The sequence below is a fragment of the Canis lupus genome, chromosome 8, assembly GCF_003254725.2.
Source record: "Canis lupus dingo isolate Sandy chromosome 8, ASM325472v2, whole genome shotgun sequence".
Taxonomy (NCBI): Eukaryota; Metazoa; Chordata; class Mammalia; order Carnivora; family Canidae; genus Canis; species Canis lupus.
Window position 1 is genome coordinate 45,513,076 of NC_064250.1, and position 22,987 is coordinate 45,536,062.

The 22,987-nt window shown below is 40.8% G+C and overlaps 1 protein-coding gene across 1 annotated transcript in view; it reads left to right on the plus strand.

Moving 5' to 3' along the window:
• Nucleotides 1–1,674: 1,674 nt before the first annotated feature.
• Nucleotides 1,675–22,987, plus strand: part of RGS6 (regulator of G protein signaling 6) — a 580,135-nt gene continuing 558,822 nt past the window's right edge. Inside the window, exons 1-6 of the mRNA XM_049113649.1 lie at nucleotides 1,675–1,741; nucleotides 2,209–2,358; nucleotides 3,608–3,866; nucleotides 5,428–5,586; nucleotides 14,307–14,402; nucleotides 22,542–22,918. The gene's annotated coding sequence lies outside the window, so the exon portion shown is untranslated. The remainder of the gene's footprint in view (nucleotides 1,742–2,208; nucleotides 2,359–3,607; nucleotides 3,867–5,427; nucleotides 5,587–14,306; nucleotides 14,403–22,541; nucleotides 22,919–22,987) is intronic.

Genomic DNA, 22,987 nt, shown 5'->3' on the forward strand with positions numbered 1-22,987 from the left:
GGAAACTTGGTACCTGATTTACGAATTTGGAGCTGCTTTCACTCAGTGGTAAGCTAACCTTGGTCTTGTCTCATGTCTGAATGGAAATCACCTTTCCAAGATCCTGAATTTTTCTTGGATTTATACTTAATATTTGTCTTTCATTCCTTGGCTTTTAACAATGACAAGGAATTCTAGATACCATTGTCCTCCCCCTGCCCCCAATTGTGATTTTAGCTATTCTAGCATGGCTTTTCCCCAGGTTGTTTTGGAATCTCATGTGATGCCCATTGAAAGTGCAGATGTTGAGCCATATGCCATGAAGATCTGAAAATCTGCACTTTTTGAAAAAGATTTTATTTATTTATTTATTTATTTATTTATTTATTTATGAGTGTTAGAGAGAGAGAGAGAGAAGGAGGGACTGTGTGTGTGAGTAGGGGAGGGGCAAAGGGAGAGGGAGAAACAGACTCTCCTGCTGAGTGGGGAGCCCTATATGGGGCTCCATCCTGGATCCTGGGAACATGACCTAAGCTGAAGGTAGATGCTTAACTGACTAAGTCACCCAGGTGCCCTTCAAAATCTGCACTTTAAAAATGCTCCCAGATGATTCTGTTGTAAAGTTTGAAAAACAGAGTCCTAACACCAGGCCCTCATCTATGATTGCTTTCTGCTCTTACCCCTAAGCCCATAGGTGACTCTCTATCCCTGATCAGTTTCTCTTCCCATCCATGGGTAGATCATAAATAAGAAATAGTAGAGCTACATGGACTTCCCATTGGTTACTGTGACTCTGAGCTTTCCCTGTCATTCACTTAGCTAGTAAAATTTTCCTGGATGAACTATCTCAAAACTCAGTTCTTTGCCCTTTGGAAATCTGAACTTATGCCTTCTAATAAGATATATTGGTGTAGTCTTCTGTATTCTTTGGAGCTGTAGTTTTTTTTTAAAATAATTTATTTATTTATTTTAGAGAGAAAGAATAGGGGAAGGGGCAGAGGGAGAGGGAGAATCTCAAGCAGACTCCATGCTAAGCATGGAGCCGAATGGAGGGCTTGATCTCATGACTCCAGCACAACCTGAGCTGAAACCAAGAGTCGGATACTTAACCAACTGAGCCACACAGGTACCCCCACAGCTGTAGTTTTTGAAAGGAGCACAGAATTCCTAAAACTCAGCTCAAATCAGAGATTGAAAAATATACACTTAGAATTTAACACCATATTTAAATATTTTCCTTTTTCTTCCACTTGTATGAGAGATAGGAGAGGTCTGAGGCTGCTTTCCCTCTCTTCTGTAAGGTGAGTCCATTTATCCTCTGGGCTTTTAAAGCAGCACAATATCAGGCTCTTTAAGCAAAATATCCAAAGATTTTCTCAAATTTGATGGATTGTTGATGATTGTGATACACAAGGCTAAAGGAAAAGTCATGGGACAGACATAGAAGCCAACTTTGAACTGTAAGGCTTTCCCAGGACCTGTGCCCCCAAAATAGTAGTTCTCTGCCAGTGACCATCTGCAGCCTTGATCTGACCCTGCCCCAAACATTTGGCATGTGGAAGCTGGCCCAGTTGTCACAGAGCAAGAAGATTAATTTTCCAGTGCTTACAGCCTTCTCTTGGGCTTCTGCATGTCCTCACAGTAATCACTGTTTAAAAACACTGATAAAATTCAAGAATGTGCCAATAATAGCTCCCTCATCACAGGCTGGGGTGGATTTCCAAAGCACCAGAAGCTGAATGCTGATCCTCCCGGGAAGGCGGTGAGTAGGGTGCTAGCGGGGGCCCTACTGGGGGCACTGTTTTCATATTGGCTCCCAGACCCACCTTATGCCAAAGCACAGGACAGGTCTACTGCAGGACAGGGAGATATGGGTGGGGCAAAGTGGACAATAAAGGAAATCTCACTTTTTACATTAGCCTTTCTTAACTTTCCTCTGCCTTGAGGATCCTGCTGCTTGTCTTGCTGTCTCTGTCTCTCCTTATTCCCCATGGAAACAGATTCCTTAAAGCTTCATATAGAAAGCTTTGGGTCACCTCCCTTGACACACCATTCATTTTTCCTCTTTGCCCTCCTACCTAAAACCTCCTTCACTATTCAAGTGAGTACCTAAGACTTCATCTGCATTGAGATGTTAGAAAATATGTATTTTTAACTCACTGGGGAAGACGATATATGAGATCTTCCATTTGAATCAAGAAATTGAAAGAGGCACTCTGGTTTATTTAGGGACAATTCCTTCAGAAGATCCAGGTTGAAGTCAGACAAGTTAATGGTGAACAGCATAATACTAATGCATTCCTAGCACTTCAGGGAAATTCAAGGACACCCACCCCTCAACCTATTGTCTACAGAACATATCCCATCAGGAGGACTAAGGTAAGGGTGAGAAATAAGAGGGTTTATGGGTTTATGGATCGAGGTAGAGGAAGTACTATAGTTGAATGCGATAATTCTTTCCTTTCTCTTGGGAAGGATCTCTGCAAGAAAGAGAGGCATGGGTCCTCCAGAGGATCGATGTTTATATCCTTCAAGAAACATTGAATGTCTGTTGTGTGGTAGGCACAGTATTAGATATGGAGGATACAAGGATGAGCAAACAAAATTGGTCCCTGCCTTCATGGAGCCACCATCAGGAGGGATAACATTAGTAATCAATTAATCATTAAATAAATGTGCAAATGAAGCAGTGATGACCGCTGTGAAGAAGAGGTCTCTTTTGGGCTAGGACAGGCAATATGGGAAAGGATTTGACCCTTGTCTAAAGGGTCAGCAAAAGCTTTTCTAAAAGAAGTGATGACTAGGTTGAGGTCAGAATGATGAATAAGAATTAGGCAGATAAAGAAGGAAGGACGGGGCATGAGCTAGGGCCCTGTGGGGACCTGGTGGGCAGAAGGCACTGGAGTAAGGACTGTGCATTGGAGCAATGAGAGCAAAGGGGTGAGGGGGTGAGGCTGGAGAGGTTCTAGGACACAGATCAGGGAAGACCTTGCTTGTAGACCTTGTCAAGGATTCCAGTCTTTATCATACAAGCAACTAGAAGCCATGGAATGGTTTTAATTGGTGGTGGTGGTGGTCATGGTAGCGGTGGGGGATATGTCCAGCTTTGTGTTGGAAAAGATTGGTTACAGTGTGACTGGGAGTGGAGGGGGTAGATTCAAGGAAGAAAGAACAGGAAGGAGGGTCTTGTAGCAGCCCAAGCAAAGAATGGTGGTAGTATGGACTACATTGGTGGCAGTGATGGAAAGAGACATTCAAGAGGTAAAATCAACAGGGTGTGGTATGTATGCTCCCCTTATCACCTTCAAGCTTCCTCAAGTGTAAATCTGACAGGAGCCCGAAGGTAGCATGCCCACTGGTGCGTGAGAGAGCAGGTCGAAGCTAAATTATGTGTATCTGAACAAACAGCACTGGTGCAAGATCCCAAGGAGCATTTTCCAGCCCTCCTGCATCTTCAGCATGAGCAGGCACTGAAAATGAAGTATGAGGGAAGGAAGCAGGCCCCAGGTTATTTTTAGCAAGCTATAGGAAATAGCCAACATTCTAATTTGAATTCATCTCATTAAAACCCAGAGCCTAACCCCACACAGTTCTTGTTTCTAATGTCTGCAAACTTCTCTTTCTCCAGATAATTGACAATAGACCCCCGTAGAAGTCTTCTCAGCATTTCTGCAAAAATTTAGCAAACATTAGGTTTGACACCATCATCATGTTTGCCAAGACAGCAAAAATCCCAGCCGGCGAAACTTCAAGTGTGATGAAATGGAACAGAGAGGACAGCATGGAGTGACTGATCATTTCAGGATATCTTCTAGCCGGTTTCCAATGTTGGAGTTTTCCATGGTCTTTGCAGTAGGAGCAGTAGGGAACATGTCATGGTGATGTAGGTAGGGTTTACTCCTCTTTCTTTCCTACTTTTCCTCCTTGCCCTCAAGTGGTTCCCAGAGTTAATTTTTTAAAAAATATTTTCATTTAATAACAAAAAACACTTTTTTATTCAGTAAGTTCAAATTGTATAGTCAGTGTTTGGATTCTGGCCGAACTGATCTTTATGTTAGCATTTTAGGCCTTCCCCCAGCTTGACCCAGGACATGTTATTTAGCTTCTTTGGGTCTAGATTTCTCCACCTGAGCTATGAAGAGGTGTTAGACTAGCTCAGCATTTCTCCAGCTTCAGTTATTTGGCTATCACCTTTGTAATACTCACCATATTGACTTTTCACTTATTTTTAAACATTTTTTAAAAGATTTTATTGATTTATTCATGATAGACACAGAAAGAGAGAGGCAGAGACACAGGTAGAGAGAGAAGCAGGCTCCATGCAGGGAGCATGATATGGGACTCAATCCCAGGACTCCAGGATCACGCCCTGGGCCAAAGCAGGTGCTCAACCACTGAGCTGCCCAGGCATCCCTAGTTCTTAACATTTTCTTCTCTAAATCGATTCATTTGTTTATTTAAGTCCTTTAAAAAAAAAAAGGCTTGGCAATAATATATGTGAAATTGTGGGACTAAAGTGATAGTGACCTTTTTTTCTAATACACAAAAGTAAGCACATAATGAAAATAAAAATGTAGGGATCCCTGGGTGGCGCAGTGGTTTAGCGCCTGCCTTTGGCCCAGGGCGCGATCCTGGAGACCCGGGATCGAGTCCCACGTCGGGCTCCTGGTGCATGGAGCCTGCTTCTCCCTCTGCCTGTGTCTCTGCCTCTCTCTCTCTCTCTCTGTGTAACTATCATAAATAAATAAAAATAAAAAATAAATAAAATAAAAATGTATATATATGTACATATATCTATATAAAATCAAACTACACTCTACCTTGATGATCTGTAGACCCCACTGTAGGAAATTCTGGACAAGCCAACCTCTAGCTCTCTTGCAGTACTAGTGTATTATCATTCATATCTGGCTTACCTACCTAGACTGATTTCCCATAGCTTCCTAAAATAAAACCTCAGGTTTGGCCAAATCAATGTCCCTGTTACTCCTTATGGACAGGATGTGCAAGCTATTCCCTTCATCTAGAATCAATATTTTACTAAGGAAAGAGAAACCAGACCTAAGTAAGAATTAACGAATTGGGAAATTTTATGATTGGGTCAACAAGTTACCCTTGATCAACAGGCCAAGAAAATCCTTAGGGTTGGCAGTTGCTGGGGGAAGGTCAAGTGTAAAGAGTTGAGGGATTGGTCATTTATGGGCTGTTTCTTTTCCTTGAAAAAGAGGGTTATCCATTCATAGGACAAATTTGCTGGGCAAAGTTTTGAGTATCCTCTGGAAGTCTTCAACCTTATCTAACAGAGAAAAGATCTAACTTGAACACCTGCTGAGTAATCATTATTTGATATAGAAATTTATTAATTCATTTATTTATAATGTATGATGTTTTTTCCATGCTAGAGACTGGACACACAAAGATCATTAAAGATATTTTTCTACCCTCTAGGAGCTCAAGTTTGGCAGGAGACGGAGAGAAAATAGATGAGCATGATAAGGCATCGTAGACCCCCAAAGTATGTCCAGGGTACAATGTGGCACAGGATGGATAGTGTCAGTTCTATTGGATCAAGTATAACTCCCTAGGGGATGTAACTTGATATATAAGGTAGGTCTTAACTCATAAGGCAGTGCTGGTTAGGTGCATGGGGGCAGTGTAGGATGGAATGCCCTCCCAGGGACAATAATTAGTTATAATATTTTCTGGCATATTCAGAAAACTGAATGCAATTTAGTAGGGGTAGAACATATAGTTGCCTCTCTGTGTGTAAGAGAGAGAGAAATAGAAATAGAAAGACAGACAGGAAGAACTCTAGAGGTCAGACTTCTTAATTCAAGAAGGAACTGTTAAAGACTTTTAAGCAAGTGGGAGATATGTCCAGAGCTGCATACTGAGAGTTCACTCAAGCAGCTGGGTGGGGGATGATTGGGTAGGGAAGAGTTCCCAAACCATAGGCAGAAACCCATCGAAAAACACTATTCCAATGGTCCAGGAGAGAGATGATGAAGCAGCGGTGGGAAAAGAGAGAGGACAGCTCTGAGGGATAGTATGAAGGAAGTGCTGATGAAACTGGGAGGTGTCTAAGCAGATGTCAAGGCTGCCAGCTTGGCGATTGGGTAGCGGTGCCCTTCTCAAAGTTGGAACCCAGCAGGAAAGGTGCAACCTGGGGAAACATGAATTCCTTTGGAACTGTATCCCCTGGGCCCTGCATGGCAAAGTGACAGGGCATGGGGGCAACAACACCCGAGTTCTTTAACTAGCTCTGTCGCTATGACCTTGTTTGACTTCGCATCATTTCTGAGCTGTCTCTTTGTCCCTAAGATGTATTGCCTGCTCTGGTTTCATTTGAAGTCTCGGGGAAAAGAAATATGGGCAAGTACTTTGTAAATGTCTTCACAAATGTAAATATTTATGTCTTCAGGGAAGTGCAAGGTGTAAAAAGCAGAGTCATCACACATTTAGCTTGTAAATCAGCAGAGTATGTGGCTCCTGTGCACCATGGCAGAGCGTGCAGCAGACATTTCTTTGCAGGATTGCCAATATCACCGCTTGTCCTTTGGCCAAGATGGCTTCATTTCTATGAGACAAAAGGTATTCCTTTGTTCTGCCACACACCAATGCACCAGACATTACATCTCCGTTTTCTTCTAAATCTTATAAAATCATTTTTCCATTCCCACTTGCTAGGGTGGGCAAAACAACCACCTTTGGATCACATAAAAATCTTGTTTTTCACTGGTGAAATGAGTGAGGTTTAAGAAATGTAGGTAGACTAGAACTACTACACAGTGTTGGTTTGCAGCCCTCTCAGGAGCTTTCCTTGTATAATCTAAAACTGGCCTCTGCCCTCAGAAGGCAGGGAGAGATGGAAGAAAGAGGTGGCCCACTCCAGGTTGGTAGATTGCAATTTTAATAATAGCAAAGGGAGCTTACATATGAGGCTTGTCTTGAGCAGCAGTAAGATGAATGGATCCCTGTCCCTGCCCACCAAATGTTAAATGTTATAAAGAGGCCTTCACTGGGTTCAGGCACATAAACTGTGCAGGTGTTCTCAATGGCATATCACTACCTCAAGGTTATGTCCTCGAAGTAGCCTCTGGGAGTGGGAAAGGCAAGCAGAATGCATATTTCCTGGACAGGGGAAAAAGGGAGGGGCCTCCAAGTGCCTGGGCCCAGCTCATGGGTCAATTGGTAGTCACTTTTTCTTTTCTTTCCTTTTTTTCTTTTTTCTTTTCTTTTCTTTTTTCTTTCTTTCTCTCTTTCTCTCTTTCTTTCTTTCTTTCTTTCTTTCTTTCTTTCTTTCTTTCTTTCTTCCTTTCTTCCTTTCTTCCTTTCTTCCTTTCTTCCTTTCTTCCTTTTCTTTCTTCTTTATGACATTCCCAACTCAGGTAGAGCACCCTTGCATGAACAGTAAACTAGTTGTCCTAAGTTTAGGAAAGCCCATAACACCTGTTGATTCAGACCCAGGTCTTTGCAAGCCATTCCCTCTAGGACTGTGGAGAAGGGGAGACCAAGGTACCCATGCCCAAGACATATCAAGACATACCTAAGACAACTCAGCAGCACTGTTATCCAGACCTTTAGGAATTAATTTTGGTTGCTCTTGTGTTCCCGGTTTGCTGTAGAATAACCATGTTCTTCATAAAGAGGAGAGCTGTGATGTCAACAGTGTGGGGAAGGTGAAGGTGAAGGTGGAAGGTGGGGCTGGTGAGGAGGGCTGATGGCTGAATGCGCATGATGGAGCAGAGGTCTGCTGCAGAGAAGGAGGGAGGAAAGAGAAACTTTGTCAGGAAAGGAGGTCAGATGGTGAGAAATAGGAATAAGAAGGCATTTTGAGTTAATGGCAAAGAACTCAAAGATCTATCTTATAATTCTTTCTTGTGAATGGAGAGAAGATCAACTTGGGGTAACTGCTCTTAGAATAGCATTTCTGATTGGGTATCTTAAACGCTAACTCAGCTCCTGGGAGGAGAGAAAAGGCCATCTCTTAGAGCAATGTTTTGAGGGTGGAATAAATATTCTACTGGTGGCCTGTAAGAGGATGGTTGGAGTTAAACATTTGAATATTCTTCTATTTTAAAAGTTGCATGTTTATTTGATGACAATCATTATCTTTGATAAGTATACTTTTCTGTTTAAGGCACTGGCACAACATTTTCTCTTAAAATTAATTTGAGGGGGGAAAAGAGAGCTGATTTAAAGAAAAAGGACTTATTATAAACAGGTGAGAGAGTATGGAAAACATAGGCAGTATTAGAACGACTAATGCTTGGGAAACATCAAAAGTTGTTCTCTGTTTGGGTGGAGAAGCAGGAAGGAAGGGAAATAAGTACTTGGTTTGTGATGGCCCACAGGTGGTGTCCCATAGGTGATAACTCACACGTGATGGTCCATAGGTGCCTTCGTAATCAACTCAGTTCATCACCCGGGCTCTTTTCTCATGAAGATTATTCTCTGAAAATGGAAAAAAATCCAAGTAGAGAGTCATATCTTAACATATGATTAGCAGGTTTTGAAATGATCTGCCTACATCCTGACCTGGGCATGTCTGGAAGAGGGAAAGAGATTTCCCCTGCAGTGGGGCTGCAGTCAGGGGAAGTGGAACCCACCCCAAGGCAGTTCATCAGGCTCACAGTTTCACCCACCTCTCTGGTGGAGAGAGTCCTAGGGTAGCGACACTTAATCTAGTGCAGTGACAAACAAGTGAATTGAATGAAAATGATCTGAAGGTTTAGCTTGAATGTGATGATGAGCACCCTCTGAGGGTAGTATATGTATGTAGATCCTGCAGTTCTTAGAACCATGCTCTGCACATACATGTGTGCTCAGTAAATAGCATTGCTGATTTCTGTGGTGTAAATATGTGCATTCAAGCTAACAACCGTTTCACAGCTAGCTTGCAAAATTCCTGCAAATCTAAAAATCAGTTCTCATAAACCCCCAGATACTGTTAACCACTGGATGTAATGATACCAACCCCACAGGGGTGTCAGTCGCTCTTGGAGCACTCACTGCCTGCTAAGCACTGTGCTTGGATGATCTCATTTTGTTCTTGTAGCAATGCTATGAGGTAGTCACTATTATTATCCCTATTTTAGGGATAAGGAAACAGGGTGTTGGAAAAGTGAAGGGATTTGTGGGTGGACACACAACCAGCCTATATTCTTTCTACTAGACTGCCTCATCTATTCCTTGAATGGAATCAAAACAGGGCAAATACTACCTACAGTGTCTGGTACATAATAGATACTTAATTCATACCACTTTCCTTGCCCTCTTTTCTGTTTCTGTAAAATTTATATTGGTAGAAAATGTCTTGGACCAGATCTCATAAATCCCTGGATAGGTGTTAATATTGGGGCAGGAAAAAAAGAACAACGTAAGAAACTGTGAAGATATGATAAAATCCAGGCATTGTTTTAAATATTTCAAGGATCAATTTGTTTTCTAATGACCCTTTTAACAAGCCAAGGACTTTGAACATATATGATTCTCCTACGGGAGGACACACACTACCTCCACTAACTTTCTGCCCAGAGAGCTTTGTAATGATTTAAACCAGCAAAGTGAGAGCTTCTTCCTTGCCTGCTCTCTCTGCTGTTGGCATTTCACACAATGAGCAACTCACAGGTGTTTCTAAGAATTTGAATCCAGCTATTCATTAGATATATAATATTTAGAACTAAGCTGATAGATTATTATGTATTTTGTGCTAGAAGAGAATGAAATTCTTCCTTCAGAGAACTTGGGTTGAAAGAAGTTGGGCTGGAAGATTTGGCTAAGTAGACAGGGCCTCCTACCCAGAAGTCATTCTCCTCCCATGTCCTCCTGCCTGACAGAGCCACCTCCATGAGATGCTGGAAGCCACCACCAAGGTACTTTATTAAAGGGAGGGTAGCTGGGCAGCCCCGGTGGCCCAGCGGTTTGGCACTGCCTTCAGCCCCCGGGTGTGATCCTGGAGACCCAGGATTGAGTCCCACATCGGGCTCTCTTCACAGAGCCTGCTTCTCCCTCTGCCTGTCTCTCTCTCTCTCTCTCTCTGCCTGTCATGAATAAATAAATAAAATCTTAAAAAAAAAAAAAAAAGGGAGGGTGGCCAGGTAATCTGCCCAATTCTGGCCAATGAGATTTAAGAGGAAGTATGCTAAGTGGCTTCAGCAATTTTCTTTCTTGGACAAAATAGAGACGTGAAAAACTAAACAAAGCAAACAAACAAACAAACAAACAAAAAAACCAACAATTCCATGTGTCCCTACCAGCTTTCTGACATTGCTATCTGAGGATGAAGTCTAACTTCATTTTGAAGTCTAACTGGATGGATAGCCTAGAAGTACCTACCTACTTGTTTCTTTTCGTTCTTTTTTTTAATTTTTAATTTTTAATTTCATTTTTAATTTAAATTCAATTTGTCATCAAATTGAACAACACCCAGTGCCTACTTATTTCTTGATAGGAGAGATCAAGAACTATCCTTGTTGTTTAAAACCTATTCGTCATGCATTTTGTCATTTGCAGCCCCAAATATCTACCAATAATAAAAATGGATTGTCAAGTTTACCTGCTTGAATTGCCAAGTTTACCTGCTTGTTAGAACTGTTTGGGGTTACCAAACCCCACTGTGTCTGTAAGGAAGCTTTCTGCTGCAAGTAATTCAAAGTCTTGACTCACGCTGGCTCAATGTTGGGAAGCTCATTACCTTATGTAACAGGAAGAACAGAGTCAGGACAGGCTTCAGGTGGCACCCATGCCCTGGCTTTGCTTCTCTGAGACTCTCCATCCTGCTCTCCCCTGTGAGTGGGTTTGGTCCTCAGGCCAGCTGACTGCCAAGCTCTAGGGACCACATCCCAATGAGACAATGCCTAGTGGAAGCAAAGGGATTATCCATTCCCATGTCTCTTCAGAGAAGCGAGGAGAAGTCATGTCATGGTCATGGAGAAGTCGTTTGTCAGTCATGGTCCATATTCAGGCTATCCTAAGTCAGTCCCTGGCAATGGGAGCAGGGTTGTGGCATTCCTCACAGGCTACCTCCTATCTGGGGGTGGGTGGTGGGTGGGATGGATTTAGGGAAACCTTCACCAAGATACCAACTCCAGGTGTCACTTGTCTTGTCTCTGCTTGGAGAGCTTGTTTTTCATGCTGGGAACCCTAAGTGATCATGTATTTTTTTTTTCTTCTGGCTTGGCTTTGAGCCTTCACTCACACAGGTCCCTCCTAGCTGACAAGTGTTTCTTACATTTCGCCAGTTAGTTTCTCTTAAAAGAATCCATTCTTTTTGTTTCTGGGTCTTTAATGTCCCAATTATAAAAACAGGTTTTCTTTTTTTAAAAAATATGTGATATCAATGTCTCGACAGAAAAAAAGAATCTAGACATACACACTACTGTTTTCATGATTAAACATGTTTCACTTCCATTTGCTCTTCTGCTTGAGCACATTTTTATGTTCACAAAGAAAATAGGTACCATGCCTTTAAGAGTAGATACCTGTCAGATTTTTAAATTGATACAAAATTACTTAAGGAATAAGAGCAATTAAATGTGAAGCCACTTTTATCTGGGGAAAACTTGGAGACTCGACTTGGAAGAGATAGTAGAGGAGAGAAAGGTGTGTGTCAGGGAAACCCTTTGATGGAAGCCCTGCCCTTCTTTCTCCCCTCACGGCTCTTTTTCCCCCTCATGACACCTTCACCTGTATTCACCTGTAGCGGATATACCGCCAAGGTTTGTTTTGTACCTGATTTCTGCTGCTTTGAGTCTAAGAGATGCCTGTGAATCCCCTGGGTGTATTGTGAGCCAGCAGTACTGGTTTGGCCATGGTTAGGAGACTGCCTGGTACCCCATTCCTCCCTCCCTCTACCCTAATAGGACCCAGTGTCCATACACCCTGGATAGCCTGTGCTATAGGGGGAATCTGAGGCCACCCCTGGCTTTAAGTTGGGATTGGTCGTCAGCACATCTGCTGAGATCTTTTATTTTTTAATTACAAGGGAAAAGATACAAACAGGGATCTGATTTACCCTAAAATAATTTTGTGTTCGCATTTGAGTTGATACAGTAGTTAAAAAAATCTCCTACTTAAAAATACTCTCTCAGTATAAATATTTATGTGTGTATATTTTCTTAAACCTCGATCTTTTTCCATTACATGAAATAGTTTTCATTCCTGGTACGCAATTCTATTAAACAACCCATCATCTCAAAACTAAGCACTCTAATAATTTCCCCCTGGCAATTAGTTTTTAATCTTAACTTTCATCAGTTCTATTTTTTGGGGATAATACGATTTTACCACATTTTAAGATATTTAAATGAAAGGCAAACAAGTGGGAAGGGAGTTATTATGATAAAGATTTGTTTGAAACCCACCTAAGGTACAGGACAGCTGTGGATTCTAAGCAGTTACATTTATTCAAATTTTCCTCTTCTTGGTTAGAGAATAATTTTTCTTTTTCCCAAAAAAGGATGTTCCTAACCAAACCATGACCCGCCCCAGTGCTGGGGTAAATAGGAAAGAGACAAGGGCCCATTTCCTCTGTGGTCATGCGCCTGGAGAAGCTTGGGGAACTCCAGATAAGGAAAGGAGTGGGTTTTGTCATTTGTGTCTCGTAAATCCTCCAGAGTTGTTCCCAACTTGTGCGCGGCTTCTAGCATAGTCTGAAACTTGGAAGGGAAGAAGAATGAGGGCTGGTTCTTTCCTTGACTTGTTTAGATTTTCCAGAGTGAGTACATGTAGGGGCCAGGACAGCAGGAGTCCTCAAACTTTCAGCTGTATCTGAACTACCCAAATTACCCAGAGAGCATGGCACCTCACTGATTTTTAGCTCCATTGTGAATTTCCGATTCAACAGAACTTTGGGGATGAGGAATTTGTGTTTTTAAACTGCATGTCAACAAGATGTACATGTGTTAGTGATATTTAATGAACAGATAAGCCTAATATTTAAAATATCCTAGTCAGGAGTGCCTATTCCGGGAGTAGTTTAGGGAGTTCCTAGAGACTCCTCTGAAGCCCATGTGTATGGGGAAGGGAGGTGGGCTTACTAAACACAGCTTCAGTTATCTTTATATCCCATCAACACCAGAGGGTCTATTAATTAGCACAATGCACATTAGAAATATTTTTCATTGGTAAAATTAGCAGCACTCAAAATACATAGAAAGGCTAAAAATATTACACAGGCAGCCTGCCCTTGCATTAATGTGGTAAACTAGTTGTCCTAAGTTTAGGAAAACCCATAACACCGGTTGATTCAGACCCAGGTCTTTGCAAGCCATTCCGTCTAGGACTGTGGAGAAGGGGAGACCAAGGTACCCATGCCCAAGACATATCAAGACATACCTAAGACAACTCAGCAGCACTGTTATCCAGACCTTTAGGAATTAATTTTGGTTGCTCTTGTGTTCCCGGTTTGCTGCAGAATAACCATGTTCTTCATAAAGAGGAGAGCTGTGATGTCAACAGTGTGGGGAAGGTGAAGGTGGAAGGTGGGGCTGGTGAGGAGGGCTGATGGCTGAATGTGCATGATGGAGCAGAGGTCCGTTGCAGAGAATGAGGGAGAAAGGAGAGACTTCTTCAGGAAAGGAGGTCAGATGGAGAGAAGTAGGAATGAGAAGGCATTTTGAGTTAATGGCAAAGAACTCAAAGATCTATCTTATAATTCTTTCTTGCAAATGGAGAGAAGATCAGCTTGGGGCAACCCTCTTCTTAGAATAACATTTCTAGTCAGGGTATTTTAAATGCTAACTGCTTGCTTGCATGTATATTAAATCTAGTGGACACACTTATATCTTGCTGAGATGCAAGTTAAAATCCATTTAGTTCCTGATGCTCCAGCTGGAAGTCTCTTAAGAAGGACTAGAAGAGTGATTTTCAGTAGGAGGAGTCCATGGGCTTGTATCAGGATATATGTGTGTGTATGAGTACGGGTAGTGAACGCAAATTATATGCTTGGAGGATTCTCCCAATTTTGAACCTGTTTTGATGTCTGTCACTGCTACAGAAAATTCTCTAAGTTCCATGGCTTTAACTTCCACCTAGGTCATATCTCTGGCCCTGATTCCCCAAAGTATTGCAGGAACCCCCAGCAGATTTTCCATCAAGTCTCATTGGTCATAACTCTACAACATGGCCACAGAAATGGAACTCCCACGAGTAGTGTAGTCTAATGAAGATCCACTCTAGTGGAAGTGGGACTAGGCTGACAAAAGTGGAGGAAGCCAGCAAAGAAGTAGAGAATAGAGAGGGGTCAGAGATGGGGATGGCACAGGGAGTAGGTTTGGTAGACAATAAACAGTGTCTGTTAGAGAGTCTATTTTTATGTTCTACAGGTCAGTAAATTTCAAATGGGTCCTGTCCTCCTGGGAGAAGAGCATACCAGAAGTGTGATACTTATCAAGACAGCCAGTATGGATACACAAAATGTGGTATGTCCATACAATGAAAACACTAGCTGGCAGTGAAAGTAAACAGACGAGGCTACTTGCACCATTGTGGATGGATCTCAAAGGCATTATGCCAAGAAGCCTGACACAAACGACTGTGTACTGTATGATTTTGTTTATATGACATTATGGGAAAGGCAAAACCATATGGACAGAAAACAGACTGATGGCTGCCTCACAAGGGTGGAGGGAGGTGGCTGGATACAAAGGAGAAAGAAGGAACTTTTTGGGGTCATGAAAATGTTCTACAGATTAATGAGAAAACTGCTACTGAGTCTTGGGTGATGGTGTGAAAAGGGGCAAAAGCCATTGCAGGAAAGTTTATTTTGGGCAGAGGATACAATTCTGTTGTTTTGAAAAACAGGGTTATCTGCTCAGGCTTTGGCTTGGGCAAATGGCACAAGTTTTATTTCTATGTTCTTCAGGATATCAATGAGTGGGCAAACACAAGGTTGAAGGGGGCAGAGAATACCCTGTGAGCTGAGCCCCAATTCTTAAACAACTGCTAATGGCCTCTAATGGATTAAAATACGGTTCTTCTTCTTTTTAAAAATATTTTATTTATGATAGACATAGAGAGAGAGAGAGAGGCAGAGACACAGGAGGAGGGAGAAGCAGGCTCCATGCAGGAGCCTGACGTGGGACTCGATCCCGGGACTCCAGGATCAGGCCCTGGGCTGCAGGCAGCGCTAAACCTCTGTGCCACCAGGGCTGCCCAAAATATGGTTCTTCTTAAGAAGAAAGCTTTGCCGTGTTTTAAAGAGGGTGTTATATGTTCAATGTTGTTTTTTTGGGTTCCCTGTGACCTTTGGTGGCTGGGAATTTTGATAGAGTTTGTAACTGACAGATTTTGCCTCAATAAAGGATCCTTCTTGTTGAACTACCTCCCTGGCCATTTACCATGGTCCTAAACAAACGTGTGTAACTGACTTTGATAAACTATAGGAATCCCAGCACCTAGCAGGAGAGTGCTGGGAGGAGGTATTTTTAGTTTAGGGGACCTATTGAATATTTCAAGTCACATCACACAAGCAGTTGCCTATTCTGTGGCAATTCTGACCACAACATCTGGATGGTGGTTATATGAAATAGCGTCTCTGAGGTAATCTGGTGAAGAAGCTTGGTCCAAACAATTGGTGTGAACAGAATCCCATGGTTATTTTGGGGCTGGTGTGGGTTTTTAAAAACTTATTGTTGATATAAATTTTCTTTCATGTGTATTGTATATATACACGCATATTCCTGCATCCTAATTATTAAAGCACCGGGGCTTTGTAAATAAGCATTCCGTTCTGACCTAACATTACTTCTGAGTTTCAGACCATATCATTCCAGCACCATGAAATAAACACATCCTTTCCCAGACACATGTTTTTCAAAGCCATAGATTAAGTGCTAAACTATCATCATGAAATCCACTTCATGTTGTAATCTGCTTGCCTCCTATGGCCCTCTCCTGGGAAAGAGATTATGTAATTAGTAGTGACAGAAATGCTAGGTATTCTAGGAAGGAAGCATCCCACAGGTTGTGGGTCAGTCACAAACTATCAGAGGAGGTAATTGAGAAGACATGACCACTGTTTGGCCCTCAAGCTGGTTGTGGACAACTAGAGGCTTCTCATCCCTTCCTCTGTCCTTGGAATGTATGCTTCATCCATTGTTCCTGCACTAGGAACCATTTCAAGGATGCAGCCTAGTGAGAATAATGTGTTGTTGAGACCATCTGGATTGGGTATGTGGGCTGGGCTCTGCTGAGGCCTCTACAGAAACTTTAAGATTCTAGCAGGCGGGTGCAGAGATCTACTCATCTTGTGGCTGCTCAAGACAAGCCTCATATGTAAGTCCCCTTGCTTATTAGAACTGTTGCCTACCGCTCTGGAGTGGCCTGCCTCTTTTCTCAGTCTCCTTGCTCTCCATTTAGAGGCCGGTTTGCAAACCAATGCAAATTTTTATTCAAAAGCACATTCCCTGATCCCATCCTTAGAAATTTCAACTGATGTCGGAGGTGGGGTCCTAGAATCTTTATTGCTAAGTTCTCATAAATGCCCCAAGTGATATGGATAATGTGGCCTTCAAGCCATCCCTTGAGAAAGATCCTTTTCCAAAATACCTAACCATTTTTGCCTCATTAGTGGCAAAAAATGGTTTTGCATTTTTGACATTAGTTTTCTCTCAAGATTGGACAGGAGGCAACATTTACTGAGAATCTTTTTTTTTTTTTTTTTTATTGTCAAAGTGCAAAGAAAATAGGCCTTAACTCTCAGGAAAAGAAAAAAAGACTGCACTACAGAGTGAGGAAAAGAAAATGTGGGGAGGGGGGGTCTTAAGAAAAGCACATCAGTTGTCAAGTGTCACAAATTCACAGCCCTAGGAAATAGGCCACGTGGTGCCAAAGCCCTTATCCTCCCTGAGGTCATTGCCATGCACATACGCACCAGATGCACTGACACTAATCACATTTTTGACCTTCACCTGCCAATACAATCATTGCAACTAAATTGCCAACTTGTTTTCATTCTGTTCAATTTGTCACCAGGTTTGATCGATTCTATTACATACTTTCCTGCAACACCTCACTTGGTAATGAGGTAATCAAAAGACACAGGAAGGGCACCTGGGTGGCTCAATGGCTGAGTGTCTGCCTTTGGCTCAGGTCTTGGTCCGGGGGTCCTGAGATCGAGTCCCGCATCAGGCTCCCTGGGGAGAGACTGCTACTCCCTTTGCCTGTGTCTCTGCCTCTCTCTGTCTTTCATGAATAAATAAATAAAATCTTAAATAAAGATTTAGGAATTTACCTATATATTTCATTTTATATTTTAGAGGAGTTTTGGGAAAGATCCTGTATACCGCATAATTTCTGAGTGAATGAATGAAATGTCTTGCTGAATCACATTATTGTGTATATTCACAAAATAGTAGATCAAATCATATTTTCAGTACAGTTAACAGAGAGCTGATTTTTAAAGAAAATCTATGGTGAACACTTTTGAAAGTGAAGGTGATTTTTATTGTTGTTTTGTTTCCTTTTTTTTTTGCAAGAAGAACAATTATACTATGATATATTTTTTTAAACTTTTATTTTGAAATCATTTTTAAAAAAGATTTTATTTATTCATGAGAGACAGAGAGAGAGAGAGAAAGGCAGAGACATAGGCAGAGGGAGAAACAGGCTCCCTGCAAGCAGCCCGAAGCAGGACTTGATCCCTGATCCCGGGGCCATGCTCTGAACAGAAGGCAGACACTCAACTGCTGAGCCACTCAGGTGTCTCTGAAATCATTATAAATTACAAAAAAGTTGCAAAAAATAGTTCAAAGAGCTCCCTCATATTCTTTAAGGCATTAACATTTCTGAATCATCTGACAGTAAGTTACGAATGTGATGCTTCTTTATCCAGTCATATATCAGTGTGTATTTTCTAAAAACAAGGAAACTCCTAAATAACCACGTACAGTCTCACATCAGGAAAATAACATTGATCCAATTTAATCTAACGAAGTCCACTGGTGAATTTTACACCAGTTATGCCATTATTGTCATTTATAGGTCTTGGATCCCATTAAAGATCACCTGTTGCATTTAGTTGTCTCTTAGTGACTTTTAACCTAGGAGAATCTATTTTCATAACCTTGGCATTTTTGAAGAGTACACACGAGTCACTTGAATTTCTCTCAGTTTGCATTTGTCAGCTGTTTCCTCGTGATTTATATATTTATGTAGAAGAAGTGCTGCCGTGTTCTCATTGTATTATTCTCACTGTATTATATCAGGAGGCAACATGAGGTTGGTTTTCTCCATCACCAGTTTTTACTTACGTGAACTTTTGCCAGTTGATTAAGATGGTATCTCCCAAGTATTATAGCTGTCATGTTTATTGGTAAACATGTTGTGGTTATTAATTAATAATTAATAATATATTGAGAATGAATGAATATTTTGGGGACATACATAGAGACTGTCAATATCTTGTTCCTCATCAAACTTTTACTCGCAAATTTTAGCATCCATTGATGATTCTGGCTTGAATCAGTTACAATGATGGTTGCAAAATGGTGATTTTCTAATCCTATCTTTTTTCTTCATCTATTAGTTGTATTCTACTGGTAGAGCTTTCCTTTCCCCTTTTTTTCTTTCTACCACCATGAACTCATTGATTTCTATTTTACTCAAAGTTTGCAACTTGTTGCTGTCATTATTTATTTTGATGCTTATATTGTTCTAGATTTGGCCAGTGGAGACCCCTCAAGGCTCCTATATTCTTTTGACATGTCTCCATAATTCTTTAAGTACCTTCTTATTTTCTTGCACAGCAAATTATTCCAGTTTCATCCACTACACCATGGAGCCATAGTTCCTTTCAGTGGAAAATGGTATTTAAATATCAAAGTTCGAGTGTTAGGTGTGTTCATAGCTACTGTGGTACTATTGCATTTAGACTCTCTCAGGGGACAGAACTAGGAAACATATCAACATATACACACACATATACCTATACTTATATTTTTCTTTTTATCTATGTAAAGTACAAATTATTTCATACCATCACCTTTAATTTCCAGCCACATTACTGGAGTCTATTCCAATCTTTCTTCCAATGTGTAATTCCCTTCTCCAACAGTGAGAAAATTGCCTACCGAAATCCTTATGTATTTATTTGTTTGCTTAATTCCTGGTGTGTAAACTAATTTGTTGGCCATGGTAGCAAAAAGTGTGGGCTTGTTCTATGAAGTTAGTTATTTTTTATCATTTTAAAAATATATATAAATTATATTTATAATATAAATGTATGTTATATTAAAATTATGTACAAATTATATATTAGAATATATGTGTCTGTGTGATATACATATATGTATATGTGTGTAATTAAATATTTTATATGAAATGGAATATAATGAAATAAAATGTTTTTCATATGTATACAAGAAATTATATATATCACATATTAGAAAGCCCATATAGTACATAAAATATATCAATATAAGTAAATACATATAAAATATCTGATTTTATATATATGTTTTCCCCTAGCTTTACTGAGATATTACTGATATATAACATGAAATTCAAGGTGTACTATGTGATTATTTGATATATATTGCAAAATAATTACTACAATAAAGTTAGTTAACACTTCCATCCCCTCACATAATTACTACTGTTTTCGTATGTGCATAACTATGACAATTTACACTGTTAACAACTTTCAAGTATAATACAGTATTGTTAATTGTAGTCACCATGCTATACATTAGATCCCTAGAACTTATGCATCTTATAACTAGGTTTGTACCTTTTGATCAACATCTCCTCCTTTATCCCACCCTCTGGCAACTACCATTCTACTCTGTATTTCTATGAGTTCAACTTTTTTAGATCCCACAGCGAGTTCATACAGTGTATATGTGTCTTTCTCTGATTTATCTCACTTAGTGTAATGCCCTCAAGGTCCATCTATATTGTTGTAAGTAGCAGGAAAATGATTTCCTTCTTTTTTGTATGGCTAATAATGACTCTTCCTGTGAAAAATGCCACTGAAATTTTGACAATAATTTTGATAATCATAAATGTGTATATGTGTGTGTGTGTGTGTGTGTGTGTGTGTGTATGATCCATTCACGTGTCCATGGACACTCAGGACATGTTTCCATGTCTTGGCTATTGTAGATAGTGCTGCAATGAACACGGGGATGCATATATCTTTTGAGTTAGTATTTTTACCTTTTTTTTGGATATATATCCAGAAGTGGCATTGCTGGATCAGTTGCTAGTTCTTAATTTTTGAAGGAAACTGCATATTGTTTTACATAGTGGCTGTACCAGTTTACATTCCCATCAACAGTGTACAAGGGCTCCCTTTTCTCTAGTTCCTCGTTGATATTTGACTTTTGTCTTTTTGAAAATAGCCATTCTAACAAGCATGAAGTGATATCTCATTGCGGTTTTAATTTGCATTTCCTTAAAATTAGTGATTAATGATGTTGAACATTTTTTCATGTACCTGCTGGCCATCTGTATGTCTTCTTTGGAAAAATATCTATTCAAATCCTTTGCCCATTTTTTAACCGTTTTTCCCCCTATTGAATTATATGAGTTCTTATACATTTTGGATATTAACTCTTTATCAGCTAGATGGCTTGAAATATTTTCTCCTGTTCTATAAGTTGCTTTTTCATTTTGTTGACCATTGCCTTTGCTGTGCAGAAGCTTGTTAGTTTGATGTAGTCCCACTTGCTTATTTTTACTTTCGTTACTTGTGTTTTTGGAGTCATATCCAAAAAGTTGTTGCCAAGCCCAATGTCAAAGAGATTTTTCTCTGTTTTATTCTAGTGATTTTACCACTTTGTGTCTTATATTTAAGTCTTCAGTACATTTGGAGTTAATTTTTGTGAGTCGTATAAGAGAGGGGTCCATTTTCATTCTTTTGTATGTGAATATCCAGCTTTCCCAATATCGGTTATTGAAACGACTATCCTTTCCCCACTGAATATTCTCGGCTTCTTTGTCAGATATCCATTGACTGTATATGAGTGGGCTTATTTCTGGGCTCTACATTGGTCTATGTGTCTGTTTTTATGCTAATACCATGCTGTTTTGATGACTATACCTTTGTGAAATCAGGTAGTGTAATGCTTTTAGATTTGCTCTACTTCTCTATATTGTTTTGGCTATTTTTTTTTTTTATCGTACCATATACATTTTAGGATTCTTTTCCTACTTCTGTGAAAAATGCTATTGGAATTTTGACAGAAATTATGTTGAATCTGTAAATGGCTTTGGGTAGTATGAATGTTTTTACAATATTAATTCCTTCAATCCATGAACATGGGATATCTTTCCTTTTATTTGTATCTTCTTCAATTTCTTTCAGGAAGGTCTTGTGATTGTCACTGTATGAATCTTTCACCTCCTTGGTTAAGTTTATTCCAAAGTATTTTATTATTTTCAATGCTACTGTATCAAGGGAAGCACACAGTAAGGCCTTTCTTCAGATGCACCTGGAACTCACTGCTTCTATTTCCACATGATTGTTCCCTTATGCCTAGCCCTCAAGAAACTGCTGGTCTCAGAAATGCAGAGCTCCCCAGAGGAAGAGCCCTAATAACCACCCATCTCTCAGTAAGCATCCTATTCTCGAAGTGTTACAAACAGCTGCAGCCAGCTCTACAGAGATGCTTAAGCCAAATGCTAAACCCAGGGAAGGAAAATTTTTATATTTCAATTTTAATAAATGAAATAACTGGGGTATCCATTGAAATTATATTTTATTCACTAAGTTAAGTGTGGTTTCCCTAGGTTGCAGGTTTTCTTCTTGGTTTTGGAGGTACCACTTCATGACTTAGCCCAAGGTGGTAATACATATATCTGCTTGTGTACTGTTCCCATTAGGCAGAATGGTAAGGGCGGGACTTATTTCATCAATTTCTAGTCCTTAGCAGAGGGTCTAACACATGGTAGGTGCTAATTGCTGTTTATTGAATGGAAGAGTGAATATATTCATCAATCAGTATAGAATGATGGGAAAGGAGATATACCTCGGGAAGAAGACTTTAAATTTCAACCTCTGGGGGATGCCCGGGTGGCTCAGTGGTTGAGCATCTACTTTCGGCTCAGGTCCTCATCCAGGGGTCCTGGGATCAAGTCCCACATCTGGCTCTCTGTGAAGTGCCTGCTTCTCCCTCTATGTCTCTGCCTCTCTCTGTGTGTCATAAGTAAATAAAATAAAAATCTTAAAAAAAATAAATATCAACCTCTGGACCCACATGGATGAAGACAGCCCAGGTCACCCGTCCTTAGAAACCTTTAGATATTTTATGTCAAATTTTTGTTTTCCTGGTAACACAATACAATTCAAGAATAAACCTTGAATTCGTTCTCGATAATGATTACGTCGATATTGCACACCAATCCATGGTTGCCATCCAGCACCAACCATCTTGTTCTCTTTTCACCTGCAGCTTCCTGAGTATTTAACTAAATGTCTGATTTCAGAAATCCCACATTAAAGAATGTTGTCCGTTCAAGTCACCCTTTTTCATTTTTGTCTTCAACTTTTTTCTTTCTTTCCCCAAGAATACCCGCAAGAGTTAATTTTTCTTGAAAATTCTTTTGTGGTGTTCCAGATACGAACGATCATAAACCACTCCAAATGCAGCACGTGGTGTAAATGCTGAATCGATAAAAATGACGAGGTTAGCCACAATATCCCTGACGTTCGCGGTGGCCCGTTTTAATTTAGAGGGCGCCAGCTACATTGAAGCGACTCAAAGCTCCCGGAGCAAACCACTCGGGACCTGGAATCCCTAAGACAACCCTGACTGACGCCGCTGAAGTTTCCAGACGCGGCCAGCTCTGGAGACCAGACCGAAGGAGGAGACTCCGCATCGCTGAGCCGGGCTCCCAGTTGTCTGGGCGGCACCTAAACTGCCAGGAATTTCCAGGGTTTCCCTTCCTCGGGCGAATCACACACAGTCTGCACGGTCCGCGGCGCTGGGAGCAGGTGAGCGCGGCGGCGGCTCCCCAGGGACGCGCGCAGGTGCTTCGGCCCCGCCCCCCGCCCCCTCGGCCC